An 11,601-nucleotide genomic window follows, 5' to 3' on the forward strand; every position below is an offset into this window, starting at 1 on the left:
GCTCTGAATTGAGGTTTATAACAGAGTATTTTACTTTGATATGCTAACAAATTTAAATAAGCAGTTAGAAACAGGTGTAAGTTTGATCTTCTGGTTAGGGAAATCTATTTTACTTCCACGAGCCTCCACGGTATTCAGCAAAGTGGGGACTGAGGCCACAGCACTGAGAGGGGTCCCTATGTGGGAGGGTCTTTATTACAGGACTGAAATCACATGCCAAAGAGCTGGTGTGAGTCATTTAGTCACAGAAAGATGCATCCTTTGCCTAACAAAGTTCTGACAAAGGATGACAGCTTCTGAAAACCCACCTGGAGACTGTCACTTCTTTTTCTTTTTTCCTCATATGTGTTAATTTTTTTTAATCATATAAGGCATACCTCATTTTATTACGCTTTTCAGATATTGGGTATTTTATAAGCCCGTTGGCAACATTTTTCCAACGGGCTCAGATGACAGCATTTTTTATCAATAAAGTATTTTTAATTAAGATATGTTCATTTTTTCAGGCATAATGCTATTGCACAATTAATAGGCTATAGTATAAAGTAAACAGAACTTTTAGATTCACTGGGAAACCAAAAAGTTTGTGTGACTCACTTTATTGCAATAGTCACTTCATTTCAAGAGTCTGGAATTGAACCCGCAATATCTACAAGGTATGCCTGTAATATAAAATTAACCGTTTTAAAGCGGACAGTTTGGTGGCATTTAGAACATTCACATGTTGTACAGTCACCACCTCTAATTCCAAAACATTTTCATCGCCCCAACATAAAAAACCCATACTTATCAAGCACCCACTTTACATTCCCCTCTCCCTTCTACCCACTGGCAACCACCAATTTGCTTTCTGTCTCTGGGTATTTCTGCTTTTCCGGGTATTTAATATAAGTAGGATCATACAGTATGTGACCTTTTGTGTCTGCTTCTTTCATTTAGTACAATGTGTCTGAGATACATTCACATTGTAATATGTATCAGTACTTTATTCATTTTTAGAGCTGAATAATAGTCCATTGTATGTATATGCCAGTTTTGTTTATTCATTCATCTATCGATGTCCATATGGGTTGTATCTGCTTTTTGGCTATTATGAATAGTACAGCTGTGAACTTTCATGTACAAGTATTTGTTGGAGTACCTGTTTCAATTCTTTTGGGCATATACCCAGGAATAAAATTGCTGGATCATATGTTAACTTCAATGAAAGTTTTTGAGGAACTTAAAACTGTTCCTCAGAGTTTGCACCGTTTTACATTTCCATCAGCAATGTATGATAGTTCCAATTCTTCCACATCCCCACCAATATTTATTATTATTTTTTTTATTATGACTATTACAGCAATCCTAGTTAGTATGAAGTGGTATCTCATCGTGGTTTTGATTTAATTTTCTCTAATGCCTGATAATGTTGAGAGTATTTTCATGCGTGTTACTTGTTTTTGAACACCAAACATTATTGTCAGCAGCATGAGAAATCTTACTTGAGAATTTCTTCCTGTGGTATTGGAAAGTGTGATGCCCCACCTTACAGAAAATAGTCATGAGATCTGCGAATTTAGATGAGACTACCCACACAAGGTGAATTGTGCCACCATGCTTCCTCTACACTATAAAAACCCCTTCTTGTGAATTCTTTGTCCTCCCCTGGGGTCTGTTAAGTGGACTAACCCACTCAACCAATTCAACGGAAACTAAAGCAGTTTTTGATGAGGTAAAGTCCCTTTGGTATTTCTTCAGTTTATGAGTTAAGGAGGAATGGGGCAGACCAAGGGAGACAGGTTTCAGAGAACGAAAGATGAAGGAGAAGGTATGTGTTCATCTAGTTTCTACCTGTGAAGTTAGAGTGAAGTGGGGAGAGCGGCAGGAGGAGTTAAGGTGACCTCTGTGACATCTTCAAAGCAATGTGACTGTTGGTCTTCTGATATGGTTGCTGCACAGAGAACTGAGGCCATGTGAATGGTGGGTCTCCCCAGAAAAGGGCCATCATTCTAGGGCAGGTGGTAGGAAAAGAATGGATCCAGAGATAGGAAATCAACCTTGGAAGGTGGCCTTACTCAGGCAGAAGAGAGACGGGAGGTGGTCTGGCTGGATCTGTGAGGATCCATGACGATAAGAACTATGGTAATCATTAAAAAAGTTAAATTGCTGAGTCCCATTCTAGACTGGCCCAGTGAATCCAGATCTCCAGCGGGTAATGAGTCTTGTCCAAGGAATCTGGGAAACACTGCCTATGGAGACAACAGAGAGAACCTGCAGAAGCAACACCGCCACGTGGGCTAGATTATCTGGGTGATGAGCTCCTTGTAACTTCTAGGTCTTCTGGAGTGTCCTGTTTACACATCCCAGCCTGTGCTAAGGGTCCCTGAGGGGAAGGATGTGAGTTCACAGTTAGCCCTCAGTGTCACTGGGGACTTCACACAGTCTTCCTGTCCCAGTCTTCTAGGCATCTCTGTTGGTGATTCATGTGAGAGACCCCAGCGAGTGGAGAAACAAAGTCAGGGTCATGTTCGGACTCTCTCACATGGGGAGTCCTCCTGTATTTCAAGACCGGAGGACTTTAGACTCATTTATTAAGGAAGGCATGGTTTTATCTTTGCTTCTTTGTTTTGAAAGAGGCCAAGACTTCTGCATATCTTCAACTAGGAGCACCAGTGACACTTGTCAAGACAAGGTAGAGTGGAAGAAAACATTAGTTAGGTTGAAATGGAAATGGTTGAGATTGTCCAGATGGAGAGTGGTATAATTGCCCCTGCCTTCCTCTCACTGACTCCCAGCTCCTTGTGAACCCAGTTGAGAGAGTTACCCCAGTCGGTGTGGTGGTCTGGGCTCTGCCAGCTGCCATTCTGGAAACAGGAAACCCTGATCCTTGAGCCTCTGGTGTAGGAGCTTCTCCAAAGGAAAGAGAAGCCGGAAAGCATACTGTGGGTGGTGGGTGAGCTAGAAGGGAGAAATGCCGTCTGACTGTTGGTGGGGAACCACGCATGGCCAGTCTGCTTCATGCCACGAGCCTCCTGGGATCTTGCATACCTGGGATTCCTGGAGTGTCACGCCTTCTGCCACTAACCCAAGTACCCCGACAGGAACAAAGTGGAGAACTTGGATGCAGCTTTCTCTAATAAGGAATGCTTTGGGGGTGGAGGAGTCCAGCTGGGTGAAGCTTGTGACTGCTTGAAAACACTGTCTGCCCTTTACCTCACTCAGGAGGGTGCTGCAGCCCTCAGGCTGAGGTGTTGCCAGTGCTGGGAGTACAGGGTGACTTCATCCTCTCTGTCTCTGAGGGGGCAGAATGGCAGACAGCAATCCAATGAGGAAGGGAGGTGGGCATTGCTTTCACTACTCTGTGTGTTCTGGAGGCTGCTTGGGCCTGAAAGAGCCAGAACTTGGGCAGGGTGTGTTAGTGGAGGTGGATGAGCCACCACTGCTGTCATATGCTAAACCATTCATAGGACATTTCCTTAAAGGCCTTTGAACTGGTGAGTAAATCCAGCCTACCAGTACTAATGGGCCAAATGACTTATTTATTACGGGTTTTCACAAAGGAGGAGGACTATGCCTTTCCCATGGGATTGAGGGTCCAGGACCCAACGTGATGGAAAGGTCCTAGGCCAGCCCCTGCAGGGGCTATGGCTCTTCCTAACTCAAGGTCCTCCCAGTGCCTCAAATCCCACCTAGGAAGTAGCCATTTCCCTGTCTGTCAAGTCTCCAAGCCCTCGTCAGACACTTTCTATGGTACTCAGGCCTTCCTCTGGCTTTTAGGCATGAAATTGCCTCCAAGATTTCCTTCCTTAGGCTCTGAAACTCTGCTCCTCCCTTGTGGTACCTGCAGTGAAGTTGCTAGAAGCCTGCTCTGCTGCTCTGCCTCTTCTCTGTCAGGCTGGAGTTTTCCTCCAGGAGCCTGCAGGGCGGGGTGAAAGCCTAGCTCTCTTAGGCACCTGGGCTGAGCGGTTTCTTTGCTGTTTCTCATTGACCCCTCCCTGACATCGTGAGAAGCAACACATCATAACAGTTCCCACAGGTTGACTGGCAACACCCGATGTCCTTCACGAGGCCTATGTCCTTCATGACTGTGCACTGGGAAGGGACATCAGCACCCAGTTACCTGTGGCTATAGGTAGGACACTGCATTTCTCCTGACCTGGCCCATTACTGGGGTGTCCTTCAGCTCTGGAAAGGAACTAGAATCTCAGTCCAGCGCCTATAAAGTTCTCTTTCCATGGTGGGTTGCTGGCTTCGGAATTCTTTTCTTTGAATTACAATTCAATATTACTACTAATAAAACTACCAAGTAAAGTAAAAGATTTTAAAAAGTTTTTTAAATCTTTAAAAAGTATCTCGCTAAGCACATATGTACAATTAGAGTATTATGTTGAAAGTCATTTAAGTAATTCTTTTTCTTTACTTTTATATTACTAATTTGATATATAATTAGGGTCATTTATTCCCATTTATATTCAATACTAAGGTTAATTTTGTTTTTAATTTAATTACTTTTTTAAAAATAATTTTTAGTTTTCATTTACAGTTGACATATTAGTTTCAGGTGAACAACACAGTGATTGGACATTTATATACTTTATAAAGCGATCACCCCAATAAGCCTAATACCTGTTGATGAAAGAACATTCAACCTAAGAAAAAGTCTATTTATAAGAGTTTATTTGAGGTCCCTTTCACTCTCCGCCTTTGAGAGGAGACCACACTTTGCTTGTGGAGTGTTACCCCTTTTCTAATAAACTTTCCTTTTGACTCTAAAAAAAAAAAAGAGTTTATTTGAGCCAAACTGATGACAATCGTGGAGAATCAAAATCTCAGTGGATTGAGAAAATGCTCTGGAGAATGGCAGCTCTGCAGCTTATTTTATACATTACAATCAAAGGAGGAGCTGTAAGAAAAATTATATGAAATTCATTGGCAGTAGATGTAAGGAGGATTACATGAAAGTCATTGGTGGTAGGAGAAAACAAAGCAGGGAAATCTCTGAGACTGGATAAAAGTAAAAGAGACAGACATACTTTTTTTATATTGGTGGGTACAGGATAGTTAATGATTATAGCACGTAGAGATGGTACGCGGAGAACAGGATAACAATGTGGTCTCTGGTTCCGTTGTGCTTTCTTAGGGGGTCCGGAAAAGAAGATTACTCCGACATTTCAAAGGCAGGTTATCTTAGATGCACAAAGACAATAGACAATTTCTTAAGTTAACGACTGACCTTTGTCAAGAAATCTACAGGCCTAGGACGTTACTACCCTCCATGACCTGCTTTCAGTTAGGTATTTTTACATTCAGACAACCCTGTGTGATTAGCTTTTTATTGTCTGAGAAGCCATTTATCTGTCTTTTGATTCTAAATAATAGCCTTGCTGGGTAGAATAATCTTGGTTGTAAGTCTTTGCTTTTCATCACTTTAAATATTTTGTGCCAATTCCTCCTGGCCTGCAAAATTTCTGTTGAGACATCAGCTGACAGTCTTATGGAAGTTCACTTAGAGGTAAATAACTGCTTTTCTTTTGCTGCTTTTAAGATTGACTCTGTCTCTAACCTTTGGCATTTTAACCTTGTGTCCTGTTGTGGGACTCTCTGTGCTTCTTAGACTTGTATGTCTATTTCTTTCACCAGATTAGGGAAATTTTCCAGCATTCTTTCTTTAAATAGGCTTCAATTCCTTGCTCTCTCTCTTCTCCTTCTGGTACCTCTATGATGCAAGTGCTGGTACACTTCAATGTTGTCTCAGAGGTCCCTTAAACTATCCTCATTTTTTGGATTCTTTTCTTTTTCTCTGTTCTGATTGGGTGCTTTCTGCTACTTTGTGTTCCAAATCACTGATTTGATCCTCTGCTTCATCTGATCTACTGTTAATTTCCTCTAATGTATTCTTCATTTCAGTTATTGTAGTCCTCATTTTTGACTGGTTCTTTATGTTTTCTATTTCCATCTTTATGTTTCCTATCTTGTTAAAGTTCTCGCTGAGTTCATCTACTCTTCTCCTAAGTTCACTGAACATCTTTATAACTGGTGTTTTGAACTCTACATCTGGTAGAATATTTATCTCCATTTTGTTTAGTTCTTTTTCTACAGTTTTGTTCTATTCTTTCATTTAGGACATGTGTCTTTGTCTTCTCATTTTGGCTGATTTCCTGTCTTTGCTTTTATGTATTAAGTAGATCTGTTATGTCTCCCAGTCTTGATAGTGTGGACTTATGTAGTCCTGTGGGGCCCAGTGTGCAGTCTCCCTGGTTACCTGAGCTGGGTACTCTAGGTGTGTCCCTTGTGTGGGTTGTGCGTGCCCTCCTGTGTAATTGAGCCTTGATTGCTGCTGGCATGTCAATGGGAAGGACTGACCCTCCAGCTGATTGGCTGTGAGGACCAGTGATGACTACAGCGGAGGAGCTGATGTACAGGGGCTAACACCATGAATCAGGATTCACTTAAGCAGGGCTCTGGTGCCTGCTGAGTCTGCCGTTTGGGTATGTCATTTGTGAAGGTGGTTGGGTAGTACTCTGGTGTGATCTGAAGCTGGCCAATGGGTGTGTTGGTTCTGGGGCCTCTTGTGCAGGCCAAAGTCAGCTGTTGCCTATGCCCAGCCCAGGGATACCTAGTATGAGTTGTAGTGATCTGTAGACGGTTACCACTGGTGTTGGGCTTGGGGCTGCTTAGCAAGATGTATGAGGCATGCTGAGGCCAGACACTGCTTGTTTAGGGGTTATGAACTTTTGAGAGATTTTAGGAAAGTCTGCAGCACAAGCTCAGACAGTTTGTTTGTATGGAAAAGCCACTGGAAGCAACTTGGGTGGGTCCACAGATATGGTGGGTCTCAGGGAATCACCAGGGTAGGATTATATATAATATATAATATATTATATACTATATGTAGTGTAGTATATATTCTGTACTAATATTTACTATATACTATATTAATAGTATAATATATAGTATATATAAGTATATAATATACTAATACACACAAACACTAATATATGCTGCTCTGTGCCTTGCTTTTTTTCATCTAATAATATCTCCTGGCACTCACTCCTTAGAGATCTTTCTCATTTTTTTTTTTTTTGTATAGCTATATAGTACTCCACTGTGTGAATATACCATAGTACTCAACCATTCCTCTAATTATGGACATTTAGGCTGTTTCTAATCTTTTAATATTATAATGTCACAACAAATACTTTGTGCTTATGTTGTTTTTGATTTGAGAAGGGTTATCTTCAGTGCATACTTCTAGAATGACATCACTACTTTAAGGTAAATGCATATCTTGTTACATACTGCCAAGTTTTCCTCCATAAGGTACGCGTTCCTATTAGTGACATAAACAAGTAACTATTTCCTTACAGCTTCAGCAATAGAGTATGTTATCCAAACTCAGCTTTTGGATTTTTGCCAGACTGATAGGCAAGAGATCATATTTCAGGGCAATTTTAATCTACATTTCTCTAACTATGAGTAAGACTGAGAATCTTTTCAAATATTAGGAGTCTTGAATCGTCTTTTCTGTAACTATATGTTTATATTCTTTGCCCATTATTTACTGGATTGTAATCTAATTTTAAAAATTAACCTACTTCTTTCTTGATGTAAGTAAAGTCATTTTTCATATGTTCCTACCAGGGAGATATAAAATACAAAATCAAACCAACAAGGAAACATCACAATACTGTGCCTTCTCTCTCACCTTCCAACTCACTCTAAACCAAAAAATATTGGTGTTCCCTTAATTTTAATATTTCTTCATAGGCCCGTCGAGTTGACTGGACTATTTTGGCACCAAAGTATTGTTTTATTATTTTTCAAAATCACAGCTGGTCAGCTGGATTTGTCAGAACATGGTGTTAATGAATCAAAGGTGACACCTTTGATTCCCCTGTGTGCTGTCGGCTCTACATTGATTAAAGCTGTTCCCCAGCCAGAAATGGGGCTGTGGTTGCCTTATGTTCAGACATAAGCCTCAAAGAAACATTCTGTGGGTAAGAAAAGGGCAATGGTGTCATCTCCAAACACAGTTCGCCCAGGGGTGGGTGCTCCAACTCTTATTTCTTTGGAGGTCTGGTGTAGGCTTCTGCATGGGAATTTCACTGTCAGTTCAGCAGCCAGTTGAGAAAGATAGATACATGTGTCAAACAGGAAAGCTCACAGATTCCTGCATGATGTTGTCCTTAAATAGAGTGGCAGATGAGGCTCACTGATGCCACCTCAGCAGTAGTCCTAAAACTATGCCCAAAGTCCCTCTATTAGTTACCTACTGCTATATAACAAATATCCCAAAAAGAAGAGCGTAAAACAACAATAAACATATTAACCCACACGTTTCAGGAATTAGGAGCAGCTCAGTTGGATTGTTCTGGTTTATGATCTCTCATGAGGTTGCAGTCCTCTGGCTTGACTTGATGGGGGCTGGAGAGCCCACTTCCAAGATGGTCACTCACAGTGCTGGCAAATTGATGCTGGCTGTTGGCAGGAGACTTTAGTTCCTTTCCACAGGGACAGCCACAGGGCTGCTTGAGTCTTCACAACGTGATACCTGGATTCCCTCAGAGCAAGAGATTTAAGAGAAAGCAAGGAGAAACCTGCAAAGCTTTTTAGGATCTAGTCTTAGAGGCACACATCATCATTTGTGCCCTATCTATTTGCTGGAAGCGAGTCACTAAATCTGGCTCACACTCAAGGAGAGAGGAATTTATTTCTACCTTTCGAAGGGAGGTGTGTCGAATAATTTGTGAACACGTTTGAAGATCACCACAGTCTCTGAGGCCAGGATGCTTTTCCTCTTATATCTGAAGGGCTGCTTGACTCCTGGATTGTAAGGCAGGTCTACTTCTCTGGTAAACCCAACAGGAAATCAGAAGAAGATGCAGCCTCCTTCCAGATGATAGCTTTCTCCCTTAGGAATTGACTTTCATCACATCTGCTTTCCTTTGACCCTATTGTAAACAGTGGAATGGATTAAAATGCAGATTTCTGGAACTCCTCACGAGATCCGATTTCATTGGATCTGAAGGGCCAGTGAAGCTGCATTTTTACAACTGTTTCAAATAAAGTGAGCGCTTTGACCGTGGTCCAGAAAGATTGAGTGAGGTGCTGGCTTTTCTGTCCTCAACAGTTCTGCCCCTCCCCACCAAGGGCAGGTTAGACCACATCACTGTATCTCTTAGAGCTCTCGGCACTGCAGGTGGCAGAGGGAAAGTGCACTACAGATCCACGATAGATGGATGATGGGCGGGGGAGTGAATAAATTCATCAATGATTGAAGTGCAGTTGTCCTGACTTTGATGATACTTTTCAAAAGTTAATATTCCCAATATTACCTAACACATTATTCTTGCCCCCCCCAAAATATTTAACCTGACTTTCCTGAAGCTACTTAACCTAATTAACAGCCTATAGACAATACAGAGGATGAAGGAATACCTTACACAATACCTTGAGAAAATTATTAAATGAATCTAGAATTTGGGGAATTCAATATGATGATGGGCTTGGATTCTTGAAAGAGTCTATGTCACAGGGGAAACAGACAAAGGTTCTCTTCTAGATCAAAGGTGACCAAACTATGACCTGGAGATCTGTTGTCTATTTTAGTAAATAAAATTTTATTGAAACACAGTCATGCTTATTAGCTTACCTATTATCTGTTGCTTTTGTGCTATGATGACGTAATTGAGAGAAGACCAACAGAAAACCTGTGGTCTGCAAACCTCAAGTATTTACTATCTTGCCCTTTCAGAAAAAGTTTGCTGAGCCCTGCTCTAAATTAAAAGAGACCAATGACTCTTCTGCTTTCATCAGTGGTAGAATAAGTAGTGCTAACTAGTCATTCTGCCGTATATGATCAGAACATGGTATAAAATATATTAAATAATTGTTTTCAGACATAAAATAATTGGCAGCACAGACTTGGACCCTCTGAGAGAATGGAAACAAACAAGGTGAGCCTTACAATCATCCAAGCTTTCTACCAGAGGCATTTGCTGGATCCCAAACTAGGAAGGGGGAAGTTGACAGAATACAGAGGTCTCACTGAGCTGACGAGACATATGTTGGACTGTGGGGAGGCTGAGGCAGCTGTGATTTGCAGAGCAGAACATTTTAGAGGAAGAAACTATACAGAGAAGGCGTTTCAGGCCATGGGGTTCCCTTTGAGTGTTTCGGCTAAACACTAAGTTTTGCATGTGTAGGGGTGGACATGACAAGTTCAGTCAAAAAATATCAACTTCAGGCTTCCGATCAAGGTGGTGGAATAGGTAAACACTGTGCTTGCCTCCTCTCAAGACCACATCAAAATTACAACCAAACTATAGAATGGCCATAATTGGGAGCCACCTGAAGTTTAGCTGAACAGAAGTCCTACAACTGGGGACACACAGAAGAGGCCACCTTGAGACTAAATATTGTATGCCAACTATAATGAAAAAATTTTAAAAATTATTAAAATCCTAAAAGAAAGAAAGAAAGAAAGCTCCTGGAGCTTACACAGAGTTGGGAGATGCTTGAGTTTTGATCATCTAGAAGAGAAAGGCCTCACTGAATACCAAGGGCTTCGAATAGACTACCAGAAAGGCCATGCCTCAGGATCAAGGCTGACCTAGCTACTCTAGATCAACCTCAATACAGCTTAAAAATGTCTTGAAAAATATCAAGTTAATCCACATATAAATTAACAGCCTATGAAAATAAACTCCAAAAATCTTGAAAGGAAGACAACATAGATGCCTTTGACTTTTGATTCCAAGTTTACCGAGTGTTTTTTTTTTCTTTTTTTTTTTTTTACTACAAATGGATTTTGAATTTTGTAAAATGATTTTTGTGCATGTGTTACCCTTTGGCTGGCATCATACTTTTTGGTAAAAGACTGAATATTTCCCCCTAAACTCTAAGACAACGAAAGAAGTTTTTTTTCACCATTTCTAGTCAATATTTTGCTGTGGTCCTAGCCAGTGCAAAAAAGGCAAGGGGAAAAAAAAAAAAAGAAACCAAAGCATGCATATCGGAAAAGAAGAAATAAAAACCTAAGGATGCTACAAAAAAGCTACTAAAACCAAAGAGTGACTCTCACAAGAATGTAGAAGACCAGGTCAATATATATAAATCAATTGTATGTCTATATTCAGCACAAACAATTGGAAAATGAAATACTATTTATAATATTAAAAAATTAACATTTTCTGATAAATTATATATATATAAATATATTGATATGAACCATGTACTGAAAACTACAAAATGTTGTTGAAAGAAATTAAGCTACAAGTGAATAGACAAATTTACCACGTTTAGGGATTGGAAGAATCAACATTGTTAAAATGTCAGTTCTCCCCAACAGATTTATAGATTCGATGCAATTCCAGTTAAAATTTCAACTGGCATTTAAAAAATATAAAATGGGAAGCTTATTATAAAATGATTATGAAATGAATATGAAAATGTAAGGGAAAGAAAGCTCAAAATAATTTTGGAAAAGAAGAACAAATTTGGAGGACTTACACGTGGATTTCAAGACCTACCCTAAAACTACGGCAATCAAGATGTTGTGATGCTGGCATTGAATAGACAAGGGGCCAGAACGGAGTCCAGAAATAGACTCATATACAT

This window comes from Pteropus medius, unplaced genomic scaffold (genome assembly GCF_902729225.1).
Source record: "Pteropus medius unplaced genomic scaffold, Ma_sr-lr_union100, whole genome shotgun sequence".
Lineage (NCBI taxonomy): Eukaryota > Metazoa > Chordata > Mammalia > Chiroptera > Pteropodidae > Pteropus > Pteropus medius.